The following is a 12,157-nucleotide window of genomic DNA, read 5'->3' as shown; positions in this document are numbered from 1 at the left end:
ACAAGAACGTCTGAATCCACAAGCACGAAGATCAGACAAATCCATGTACTTCCCATCATTCCAATGGTGGTACAACGACTGCAGCGCCAGAGTTCCCTCTAGTAATTACTGTAGGAAATTCTATGGGTTTGGGCACAGATTTTCTTATTGTAGGAAACGCTATGGGTTTGGGTTGTTGGATCGACACAAGCCAAAACCCACTTCCTTAAGTTAAGGCCAGAGGCGCAGATTGAGGCAATCCCGTGGCCCGGATAGCTCAGTCGGTAGAGCGTTAGGCTTTTAACCTAACGGTCCAGGGTTCGAGCCCCTGTTCGGGCGTGTTTTTTTTTCTTTAATTGTTTTGTTACCTATTCTAATTATTTTAGTGTTATCCATTCATTCACGCAAATAGTAAAACAAAAACAGTAAAGCAAAATAAAACTGCGTGGTAGGAGGATACACCCTGTGAGAGCACGCTGTGAAGGTTCTGGCCTCTGCGAACCACCTGACCCGAGTGTGCGATGAAAAAGACGAACTGTGTCGGTTGGTGGAGCACTTGACAAAGTTTTCTGACATTTCTAGTGCTATGGTGAACCGTGACAAGTGTTTAGGCTCGTGCTTAAGAAATTAAAACTCATAACCATCGCGTTTTTTACCTTTTTTCTTTTTTTTTTGCACAGAAGGGACTGACAAAATGAGAAGTTGCCTGTGAGTGTGCTTGGACTCAGGAAATGTGAAAAGTGGCAAGGCCACCACACGGCTGAATTTAATTCCTCGCTGCAAAGTTTAACGAATGGCACGGAATGAACCTTCCGTTAGAAAACCGGGCTTTTGCTTCCAACTCAGTGTTTCTTCAGAGTGTTTGGTACACAGCACAAGTGTATCCCGTATTCTGACACGCAAGTAAACCGGGCACAGCGGTTTTGTGCAATAGTCATCTGGGATTCGCGGTTTGAACGCATGACATGCAGCATGCCATGAGCGTGGCAAAAGGAGGCCTCGACCTAGTGAATACTGAACTTAAATTGAAGGTTCAAAGATACTCATTTCTTTGCTAGCCGGATAGGGCTATCATGACGTATTCTTACAGACAGCTTGAAGGGGCTTTTCTCAGCGATTGGTTGGAGGATGCTCAGGGAGCATCGAGAGCTCGGGAACTATGTTTTTTTGTTTGTTTGTTCTGTTCTATTTTTTTTTTTTGCTTGCTTGGGTTGCGACGTTATGCCTCGTGGCAACCCAAGCAAAAAAAAAACAACTATGGTTTTGCAGAGTGCTAGGGCATGCAGCGCGTTTCTTTGAGCAGAAGTACTCCACTGAATGCCTACTGCAAGTGAAACGACAAATACTTTCATGGGGCACTATTGGCATGCTCGTTCCACCGCCACTGTACCGTTCTAGAATGAGAAGCCAACTCGTGTCTGATGTAATTAAAGCGCCTATCACATTACCCAGTTTGGCCTGCAGTCAAATACTTTTTTGTGAAGTTCAACGTGGAAGTACAGCCTGTGAAAACATGGCTTAATAACAGATGTTTATTCGTCCCATTGTCTGCAGATTGCTCATTGTGCCCGCGGTTCTGGAATCCTTGCGGTATGTGTTGTGATGTGCGGCTGCAGTTCGCGTTTGGCATAAGATACGGGAAGTCATTAAATGGTAGCAGTTTTTCCCGAAAGGCGAAGCATCGATTGCGATAGCAAGTTAGTGAACAGCTGTACGAAGTAAGGACAGTAGTTTTATCGGCCGTATAACCTTTTAAACATAGGCACACTAACTAAATTAACAAGCATGGTGTTACACACGCAGAAGCAAACATGAATACATATCACTCGATAACCGCGGAAACTCGCTGTCAAAACGCCGCGAGGAAGCGCGGCAGCATGCAGCAGCAAGCGAATTGACCTTTGCGCTGCCTCTCGCACCAACGCGAACTAAGCTGCGAAAACAGCGCGCGGCGGGCTCTGTCCCCGTTGCAGATGGCTTTTAAGGTACAGCGGCCCGGGCGGAGTAGAACGCGCCCCCCTCCCTACCCTACCCCCGGAGCTTTGAGCGCGACGGAAGACGGCGCGCTTCTTCCCCACTTCCCTCTCTTGCGTGTGCGAGATTGAGCAACACCACCTAGATAGCACAAGGCCTGTTTACTCCGGTCCATGACGTCACGCTACCCGGCCCGAAATTTCTATTGACAAGGCTGGCGTGATGAAAGCGGTGACGTCAAAATCACTGTTGCCTACTCGGCAGCATCCCCATTAGATTCTATGGCAGTCGGGCCAGGTAGCATGACGTCATGGATCGGAGTGAAAAGGCCTTGTGCTGTCTAGGTGGTGTTGGATTGAGCCGCGATCGCCGGCTCACCCTCACACCCTTTCACTCGCACATACAGCATTGTCCTAGGACTTTATACGGAACCTCACGGCGACGCGCCTGGAGTGTCCATATAATTGCTAACGCAATAAACGCGGTAAGAGAGAAGAGGCGCGAAGAGGAAAGCGGAGAGGAGAGTGCAGCGGAACCACGAGGCGCAAAGCGGTGGAGGGTCGAAAGCGTAGAAGCGTAGTGCCGCGCATGAGGAGCCTTGCGGCAATGGCTACGAGATGGCGCTAGAGTAACGCGCGTCGTCTGGGTCTGTCGGCGGCGGCTTATGTGAATCGCGCCCACGCTGCCCACGCGTCACCCACACGCTGGCTCTCGCGATCTCCTGATTAGCGAGGCAGTCGCGCCCCACTTTGCTCCGCCTGCAACGTGCCGCACAAGACCGATTGTGCGCGCCAGTCAATATGTCGCGAAATGAAAACACGCATAGAGCTGCGCTCAAATTTCCCATTAAGCAATATCGTAATCGTCGGTGAATTCTTTAACTGCACTATCTCCTGGATTGGCCTAAGTTATTGGTGGGATAGCTAGATAAGCGGAAATAAAACTGGTCTGACAATGCCAAGAAGTATGATTCGAATTAAAACGACATGAAAAAAATTTATCTGAGACACTTACGACCGCTTACGTGTGGAAATGCGAAATCATTATAATCGCTTAGGTGAAATGTTTTTGATGTTTTCGACGTGCATTAAGAGGAAGCTTTAGCTCGGGTGCTCCTATATAAATACATGTAAAAGGAGAATTCGTTTTTCTCGGCAACCACTGCACTAAATTTGACTAGGTTTGCTGCATTTGAAAGAAAAACTTAAAATCTAGTGACTGTTGGTTTCGAATTTTTGAGGTAGGCCGTCAATATTTTATAAAAAAATTGACAAAAATTGCAAATTTTCAGAAAACGAAACTATCAAGTTTACAACTCTGTAACTCAACAAGAAAACATAATATCGCAATTCTGTGAATTGTATCTGATAGCACATCTAAAGCGGACAAAATTGATATGTTACACATGAACCTCAAAAAATGTAATAATATGTAATTACAACTTTTGCAGAACCCTCGTAAACAATGTAACAAATTCACGTAAGATGTAAAATGACATATATTATTTGTCCGCTTTGAATGATCTAATGGATGTCGTTTACATAACCGCGATATCTGTTCTTGATGCAGAGCTATTAGTTTGTAAACTTCATGCTTCTATTTTTTTCAAACTTCTAAATTTTTGAAAATCTTTGTAACAAATTCAAGCCCTAAATCAAAATTCTGCTTCCAACAGTCGCTAGAATTTATCCTACTCTCTCAAATACAACAAATTTCATCAAAATCGGTCCAGGGGTTATCTCAGAAAAACGTTTTTGCGTTTTTACATGTATTTGAATAGGCCGCGTCGGAGTTGGGCCCGAGCTAAAGCTTCCTCTTAAAGTACTTTCTGCTGAATCGGTGTGTGTGTTTGCGTATGCGTTGGCCACAGGCTGGAAACATTTGGACCATTTTGCTGCAGAACGATGAATGGTAGGCCTGTCGTGAATATGTCGCCTTATTTTGTGTTCGCTTGCTTCGTCTTCGGAGGCGTGCTTCAGTAGGCAACCACGTTTCACAGCTGCCACTGAGGTAGACGCTTCGGAGCGCATCGCAGTAGACACAGCACCGATGAAATCCGAAGAGCATGTGACAAGTGGGAGGCAGTGACGGAGGCAGTGATGTGACGAGTGCAATGACGCGCGCACTACAGGCACAACTTATAAATAGATCAACCATAACCATGGCGCCGTCGCGGCGTTGGGGAAGCGTGCTCTTCTAGCACCCCGGAGGCCCGGGTTAAATTTCCACCCAGACCAAAATTTACCTAATTTTCTTTTCGAAGGCATTCACTTAGTTGTTCACAGAAACCCGCCTGACAAATTTGACGTCAATCCGAGCGTTCTTTGACGTGTTTTTGCTCTTCGCGCCGTCGGCCATTTTCGGTACGATCTCTCGGTCACGCCGCCGACGAGAACGCGGTATTTTAGCGTAATGCGGCATACAATGCTTTCGCATTAAAGCTAACTTCGGTCCGAAGGCATGCTTTCCCCGAACTGACATTAATTCCGCTTTACCACAGCACGAGCAAGACGCGCTCGCTGTATAGATATCGGAAACCCCATAGACGCTTTCACCACTTCAACGGGCTTGTCAAATCAGATCGTACGCGAATAGCGCACTACATTCTCGAACCTCCCCGACGCCAGCACCACCGACTGCTCCGGAATGTAATGATGAAGCGCGTGCTAATAGCGGACAGACTTGAGCAGACGCGTGATTCGATTCGACAAACCCCGACTGTGCTTGCCACTGCTCTAGATGAGCGCATACATTTGCAGTTGCGTACACGTGCCTCTTGGTTATACATGCATGTACAGTCGGCCGCAAAAGCTTCCGGGGCACGAGATTCTCAAAAAGGCTGAATTTCCACTAATCCTGGGCACCTGAACTTTTGCGGCCGACTGTACATCACAGAAATTAGACGGAGGGACAGCCATCGCCATATATAGTTCAACTGGTAGACCATCGCAAGCGTCATGCGGAGGTTGTGGGTGCGGCTGCCAGCGGCGGCAAAATTGTATTTTCTTACGTTTTCGATTACCTTCCTCAACTGACATTAAGAATATGAACTTTATCGTAAATTGATGCCCCAGCTGTATCTATTCATACAATTGAACAAATAAAAGAAAGAAACTATTTTCCTGTATGCTTTCTTTGTCCACTTGACATGTTTGTTGCTAAATATCGAGCCCCTTGCTTCACCTTATTCTTCTGGCACATTATACCATGAATGATTGTTCTTATGGAAGCAGATTCTAGCGAGAAAAAAATAAAGGAGGCGGGTGGAAATGGAAGGATTTAGCCGATGCGAGGATGTGTAATTCACTACTTGTTCCATCAGCGCGGCGGACACTAGATGGGCGAGTACATAGCGGTCGCAATCCGTTCGCTAACTGAAATTGGTGAGTTGTTCGCTAATTTTAAGGCCCACGTTGCAACGACAGTATTGCAGCGGGCCGCCGTAGGAGCCTATACAGATATAGTTGCGCGATTTGAAAACCGTAATCCATCATTGAGATATTAACTGACTAAACTTTACTTATCCCACTATGATTACAAAACTGTATGCAAAGATATATACCGCACGTTATTCTTTCGTGTTTTTTTTTCGTTGATTTTTCTTGAAATTCGTACATATCTTTTTTAAAATCGCATGAAGCTATTCGGCCTGTTCAGGGCCGCGATTTCCTTGCGATGCCGTTTCCGACGCGAATGCTTTTTTGCGCTTCGTCAGTGATTAGAGCGACGCTCCACCCGGAGCTATCAATGGGACTAGCCGGCCGCGCGGTGGATGAGCAGATTGGTATAGAATCGAGCGGGAGGCGTCGCTACAAAATAGAGGCCTAGGTGCATTACCTGAAGAAGAGGACATTACTTGCACCAAAAATCGTAATGTCCACATAGCTCATTAAAATTATGGGGTTTTACGTGCCAAAACCACTTTCTGATTATGAGGCAGGCACGCCGTAGTGGAGGACTCGGGAAATTTCGACCACCTGGGGTTCTTTAACGTGCACCTTAATCTAAGTACACGGGTGTTTTCGCATTTCGCTCCCATCGAAATGCGGCCGCCGTGGCCGGGATTCGATCGTCCACATAGCTCATTAAGATGTTCACTAACATGTTAATTATTCACCCAGGACAGATGGTTAAGCTGCAAAATTGAAGCCGAGCAGCAGTGAAGTAATGTTTGGTTAGAAATATTACGACCAGCACCACTTTCGTTATATCCGTCCTTCAATTGTGCTAAGAAATATATTGCCGTTCCAATCCACAGTTTCGCAAATGCTTCGTCTTTCTAGCAGTTCGGGACAGTCTTAAGCGGCACTTAAGGCAGAGAGTTGGGCTAGTTGGAATTTAGACAAAGACAAGTTCCAGCGCGTAAGAAAATTGAAAATAGCTGCAGAGACAAAAGGACCAAAGTGTTAAGATCTGTCGGCGATCCTTCTAGCTTCTGCGCCTGCACCTCTTTTCATTTTTCTTGCGCGCTAAACCGCCAGTATATATATATATATATATATATATATATATATATATATATATATATATATATATATATATATATATATATATATATATATAGAAGCTGATTTTGGCGACAGATATGTTGAAAGTCGTGCAAGCTTTAGGGTTTCAAATACTGCTCAGCTTCAATTTCGCATTAGTTGTAACATATGTCATAAAGCAGATAATTAAAATTAATTATTGAAGCTTTTTAACCCTTTCAGTGACGTGTTTTCTTTCCCCAAGATATTGTAAGCTGAACACGAGGGCTATTTTCAGCGGTGCACAAATGAAAAAAAAATTACATGGATAATGGCAAATGCTCTCTTGTTTGTTGGCTTCTTATGATACGACAAATAAAAATCGGGCACCTCGGTGAACCCCCTTTCTTCTCGTTTATCTTAAAAACAAGATACCCCGGGATTCATTGTCATAACATTCTACTGGAATGACTCAGACGACAGCCCCGTTTGCTCGCGCACCCCCATCGCCACTGGCGTGGCGGCCGCAAGTTTCCCACACGACCTCGTCACTTGAGGCTGCCTCCATTACTACCACTCAGGATAGAGCGCCCGCACTGCATGCCCGCTACGTCAAGAGGTAACATACGCTGTTGCGGCCGCACTCAATAACCGGCGTGTTCGCTCCCATGTATCACCTGTAATAGTGTTTTACGACCGGACATTATACTAGTCCACTAACCCGTGGAGCTAAAAACCTCGGGTACAACTTCTACCTCAAGGTTTAGTTCCATGGTTTAGTGGACTACTAGAGTGCATAAACAAGAATATTGATAAGGAGCTAAAGGCCGCGCAAAGAGCGGTATAGAGCAAACTATGGTAGGTGCAACGTTAAGGGACATGCGTATACGTAGCGGTTCGGGATATTGGTATTGCACAATTTGGTGTAGGTAACGCACGAAAAAATGTAGACACAATGAATATAGAGGGGGCAAAACGGACGAAACTCTGCGTGCGTGCACGTCTCTCTCTTTTCTCCTCGTCTTTCGTGCGTTATAACATCACGCGTTAAGAGACAAGAAGAAGGCAGAGTGAATTAGAGGGACGCCAAGGCGCCGCCCCATGCGGCTCGGCCAGCATGCCCCGAACTGCGTCTCTTCGTCTTGTCCATCATGCAGCCAAGGTGCCAAGGATTCCGTCCGCTCTCACGGCACATAGCGCTGAATCCCCAGAGAGGTGTGTAGTGAAGACTAAGGAGAACAAGTGGAGTTGGCTGCTGTGCCAAAGCAGTAGAGGTGTTGTGATGAGATTAGGAAATTTGCTCGTATATAGGACGGAGTCAGATGACGGAAACACACAGGTGCTTAGAGATCGATGGAAAAGACTCTCGTCCGGCACTGAAAATCAAATAGGCTGATGTTGACGAAGATGATAGGGCGGAACTTTTCCACTTCTTGAAACAGCCTTTCAGAACACTTGAAATTCTTTCCCCTAACCATGCTGCCCCGTGCTAATTAAGTCATGGCACAACAAAATGAATTCCGCTGTCTGGAAATCCCTTTCACGAAGGGATTTATCGCGTGGCCCGATCGTATGCTAGCTGTGGGCCTCTGTATGTAGTTCTGGAGATGCACTCGGGGTAGCACCCCTCCTCTTTATTTTTAAGACCAAAGAGCCAGAAGAAAAAAAATCACATGAATGCAAGCACTTCATTTCATTTTGAATGTCGAGTTCCTGCGTTCCAGCCATTGTAACGATGAAGTAGCTTAAAAAATATCACTGACGATTACGATACTTTCTAATGCGAAATTTGAGCGCAGCTCTATATGTGTTTTCATTTCGCGATATATCGGCTGGCGCGCACAATCTGTCTCGTGCGGCACATTGCAAACGGAGCGAAGTGTTGCGCGGCTGCCTCGCTAATCGGGAGATCGCGAAAGGCAGCGCATGGACGACGCGTGGAGGCGGTTGACGGCAGCCGCCGCGGACATACCTCCGCTCATGCAGCGCTTTGTTTCCATGTTTAGTACTATATTGGTGGCGTCATCGGTGAACAGACGACACGCCCTACTCTGGCGCCGTTTCATAGCCATCGTCACCGCAGAGCCCCTCTTGCGCAGCACTACGCTTTTCTTCTCACGCCTTTGCCGTACCCTCCTCCTCCGCTTTCCTCCTCGCGCTCTCTTCTCTATCGCCGTCTTTCATTCCCCGCAGCGCTCCTCGTTCGCTCTTTCATCCTTCGGTGTGCCCGTGCGCTCGGTTACGAGGGACTCCGACGTTCACCGCAGGGTACGTGCGTCTAAGAGCCGCGCTCTAAAATTGCACCATTGCAAATGTAACCGCTCCTGTGCCCTAAATATCGTGGAGACTGTTACGGTGCCCGCCTCTCGGCGCCTTCTTTTCTCTTACTATCATTAAATCAATCAATAGGCTCGAAGGAAATGAAGTGTAGTTTGTTACGGAACACCAAAAGCCGCAAAAAGAGCTCCGTGTTAAGTTACCGCGCAAGATAGAAAACTGTGGCGATCGTGAGCAGTTACTAAAGCGAGGCCTTCTTTGCTTCTTCTCCCGACTTTCCAGGCGCTGTGATGGTCTTGCCGCTCATCCCAGCCGGCGCCGCCGCGTGCCAGCGTGCGTAGTTTGTGCTTAAGGCACGTGCTGTGCTTGCTTTCATATGCGACAGAAATGCAGGTGCTGGGCTGTGGAAGTCGCGTGCTGGGCTGTGATAGTGTAAACATTACACTCGTCCATAGCCTGAAGAGAGCGCTTGGAGCTGGCGTCTCAACAGCGCGCTGGTCACGCATGCAGAAGGAGCACGTAAACACGCGCCAGAGAAAATGGCTCCAAGCGTTGCGCGGTACAGGAGTGTCTTCGCTACGCAGCGAAACGTGGTGCAGACCACGAATGTATGTGTACAATGTATACATACAATTTTATAAAAATTAATTGAATTACGTAAGGCCGCTTAATTCATATAAAGGTGAACACTTGTGCCACGATGCGATGTACCATGTGAGGCAATGATAATGCTCAACTCTCAGAGATTTTGAACAATGACGCGCAACAACGCCTCAAGCAAACATGTCTTCATGTGTGTTCTATGGATTACACGCAGAAAAACAACAGTGGTGCACGCAAGGTAACGTTTAACATCAACTCACCAAGCCCGTACTGGAGTAAACGCTGAAGAAATTGCACATTCGCCGCCAACATCACCGCTTATTATCGTCAATCAAAGCAAACAGCAGACAAAGCTCCGCTTACATCGATTTCCACAGCGCGTGGGATCCGCATATTTTTTCGCTAGCCGATCATAATTTGTTACGTTCGAAATTACTTCAACCGATACTGTCGGTCTTAGCCTGTCCTGTGTATTAGGCGCCCGTCAAAAACAATTGTATTTAAAGAACGCGACAACCACCCTAAACATGCTATGACATTTTTATGGAAATGCTAAACTAGTATTATTCGGTATAACTTAGTATAACATGTAATTTAGCACGGTACACAGTAGGCATAGTTAAATTAATGAATCAATGGGGTGGAGTATATAACAATAAAAAAAAAAAAGATGGCATGGAGTACAGGATCGCATTCGATCCGGCGCTCAATATTTTCGGCTCGAATCTCCATCCAAGCTACTACATTCAGCTGGCTTGGAGTAGTGCGTGATTCCGGCACGAGGCCTGCCGAAATCCTGTGAGTCTATAGAACCCCCCCCCCCCCCCCCTCCGAAGAAGGCCTACATCTGACAAAATACATTCCTTCGCCAGATCAGGAATTGGACACCGTGGAGCAGTCACTAATTGGCACTTGAATCCAGCGACAAACATTTGGCCCTCAGTCGCCAACAGCTTCGGAGCGCCTGACCCAGGCGGCGGAAGCAGAGAGTGCTAACCGGACAGGCCGCCGCTGGGAGTATTCAACACGAAAACCTATCGAGTGAAGCTATAGCTTAGCGGGGCTCTTTGTGTTAGGTAGGGTAAGGCATGACCCCCCCCTATGGCGTAGGTTATTTAGTAAAGTACAGGGTAATCCTTGACTTGAAGCGACAGAGCTGTCGGGAAAAAAAGCAAGCCAACTTTTATCCCAGAGACCACAACAGAAGTCGGCGGTGTACCAAGACAGAAAACAGGCAAACTCTCCTATAAGCAACAGATGACCTTATAAAGAAGCGTCAGATCATGGAAGTTGCAAACCCTATCCGAAGTGGTTCAACTATCGCAATTCATTAACATTCGAGAAATCAGAAGAAGGCTTGCAAATGTTAGGACCAAGAGACCAGTCTCGTCCACGGAATTAGACGTGTATAGTTGCACAAAAGACGACAAGCGGCGATTGATCCCAAAGTATAACACATGTGTTATAAGACAGTGTATAGTGCAGGGCTCCGAAATAATTTTGACCACCCGAATTTCTTTAAGCACGCACCTAGTGCTATGTTACACGAACATTTTTGCACCTGCCACTACAGGAATGCGGTCGCCGCGACTATAACCAGCGACCTCGTACTTAGCAGCAGAACGTCATAGACACTACGTCACCGCGGCGCCTACCCGTAGATGTGGAACCTTGGATGAAGTTAGGAAGGCTTTGCAAAGTAGTTTCAGGGGAAACGATCGGCAGTGGACGATGGAATAACGCTTGACCTGATGAAAGATGGCTGTGGTATTGCACTGGAAAAGCTTGCAATCCTTCGCATGCAATGGCTCATGATCTGATAGAATTGTAAAGTTATAATTTTTCACAGCACTGTCTGTACAACAGAGCAGAACAGAACAGAATGGAAGCAACACTCCATCAACACAATGAAAAAGTTGGCTCTTAGAAAAGGTTACTAAACAAGAGATCACACTCGTGCAATCAGATTGCTGTGATGGGTGTGAAACATAACCAGCCCCTCACGGGAGCGCGTTCAATCCTGTAGAGATACCAGCAACACAGGTATTTTGCAGTTAATGCGTGGAGGAAGAATACGTGAATGCCCCAGGTAATATATACAGAAATTCCAGAGCTACCATAATTTTTCACAAAAAAACGTGTGAAAATACTGGATAAGACGGCCTGCGCGGCAAGGAAAGACAATCCCTCCGTTTTTATTTGCTGCGTGCTTGCATGAAAAATTCGAGTCGCTAGATGAGAAGCTTTAGGTAATCAGATCAACAGAGAATAACTCCGCAGCCTCCTCTTCGAAGATCACATTGTTCTGTTCTGCAACCCTGGATGTGACTTACAAGAAGCTATTAAGGACCTGAAACAGCAAGATCTAATGATATTAGCCTACTAGCACACATAAAAAAACAAGGACAGTACAATACATAAAGACAAAGCGCTTTGCCTGCGTCTATTGTACTTTTTTTTGCGCTTGTAGGCTAATATGGAACAAGCCCACATTTATATTCTTTCAAGTTTAACTTTTTAGGTATATATAAAACTATATCTTTAAAGATAATAATAAGCCGAAAATATGTTTAATAATAATGGCAAGAAACTGAAAGGCCATACTTGGCAGCCCGCCTCTTGAAGCAGTAATGAATACGTTCTTCTAGGCAAAGTAGTCACAAGAGACCCGGATCGCGAGAAATAAATCTGCAGAAGAGTAAAAGTGGGCTAGAGCGCACACGCCAGGCCGTCCAAGATAACGAGCGTTAGCCCACCGATATCCAGGAAAAGAAAATGACATAGTCGCTGCATTCTGCCAGTTCTTACCTATGGGGCCAACACTTGAAGGATAGTAAGGAACTTGAAAGGGGCCCAAG

The 12,157-nt window shown here is 46.3% G+C and overlaps 1 non-coding gene across 1 annotated transcript; it reads left to right on the top strand.

The window, feature by feature from the left end:
• Positions 1-245: 245 nt before the first annotated feature.
• On the top strand, positions 246-318 carry TRNAK-UUU (transfer RNA lysine (anticodon UUU)). Its single transcript has one exon. It is a non-coding gene; the product is annotated as a tRNA-Lys (tRNA).
• Positions 319-12,157: the final 11,839 nt, after the last annotated feature.

This window comes from Dermacentor albipictus, chromosome 1 (genome assembly GCF_038994185.2).
Source record: "Dermacentor albipictus isolate Rhodes 1998 colony chromosome 1, USDA_Dalb.pri_finalv2, whole genome shotgun sequence".
NCBI classification, from domain to species: domain Eukaryota; kingdom Metazoa; phylum Arthropoda; class Arachnida; order Ixodida; family Ixodidae; genus Dermacentor; species Dermacentor albipictus.
This window is presented reverse-complemented; position numbering and strand designations above follow the sequence as displayed.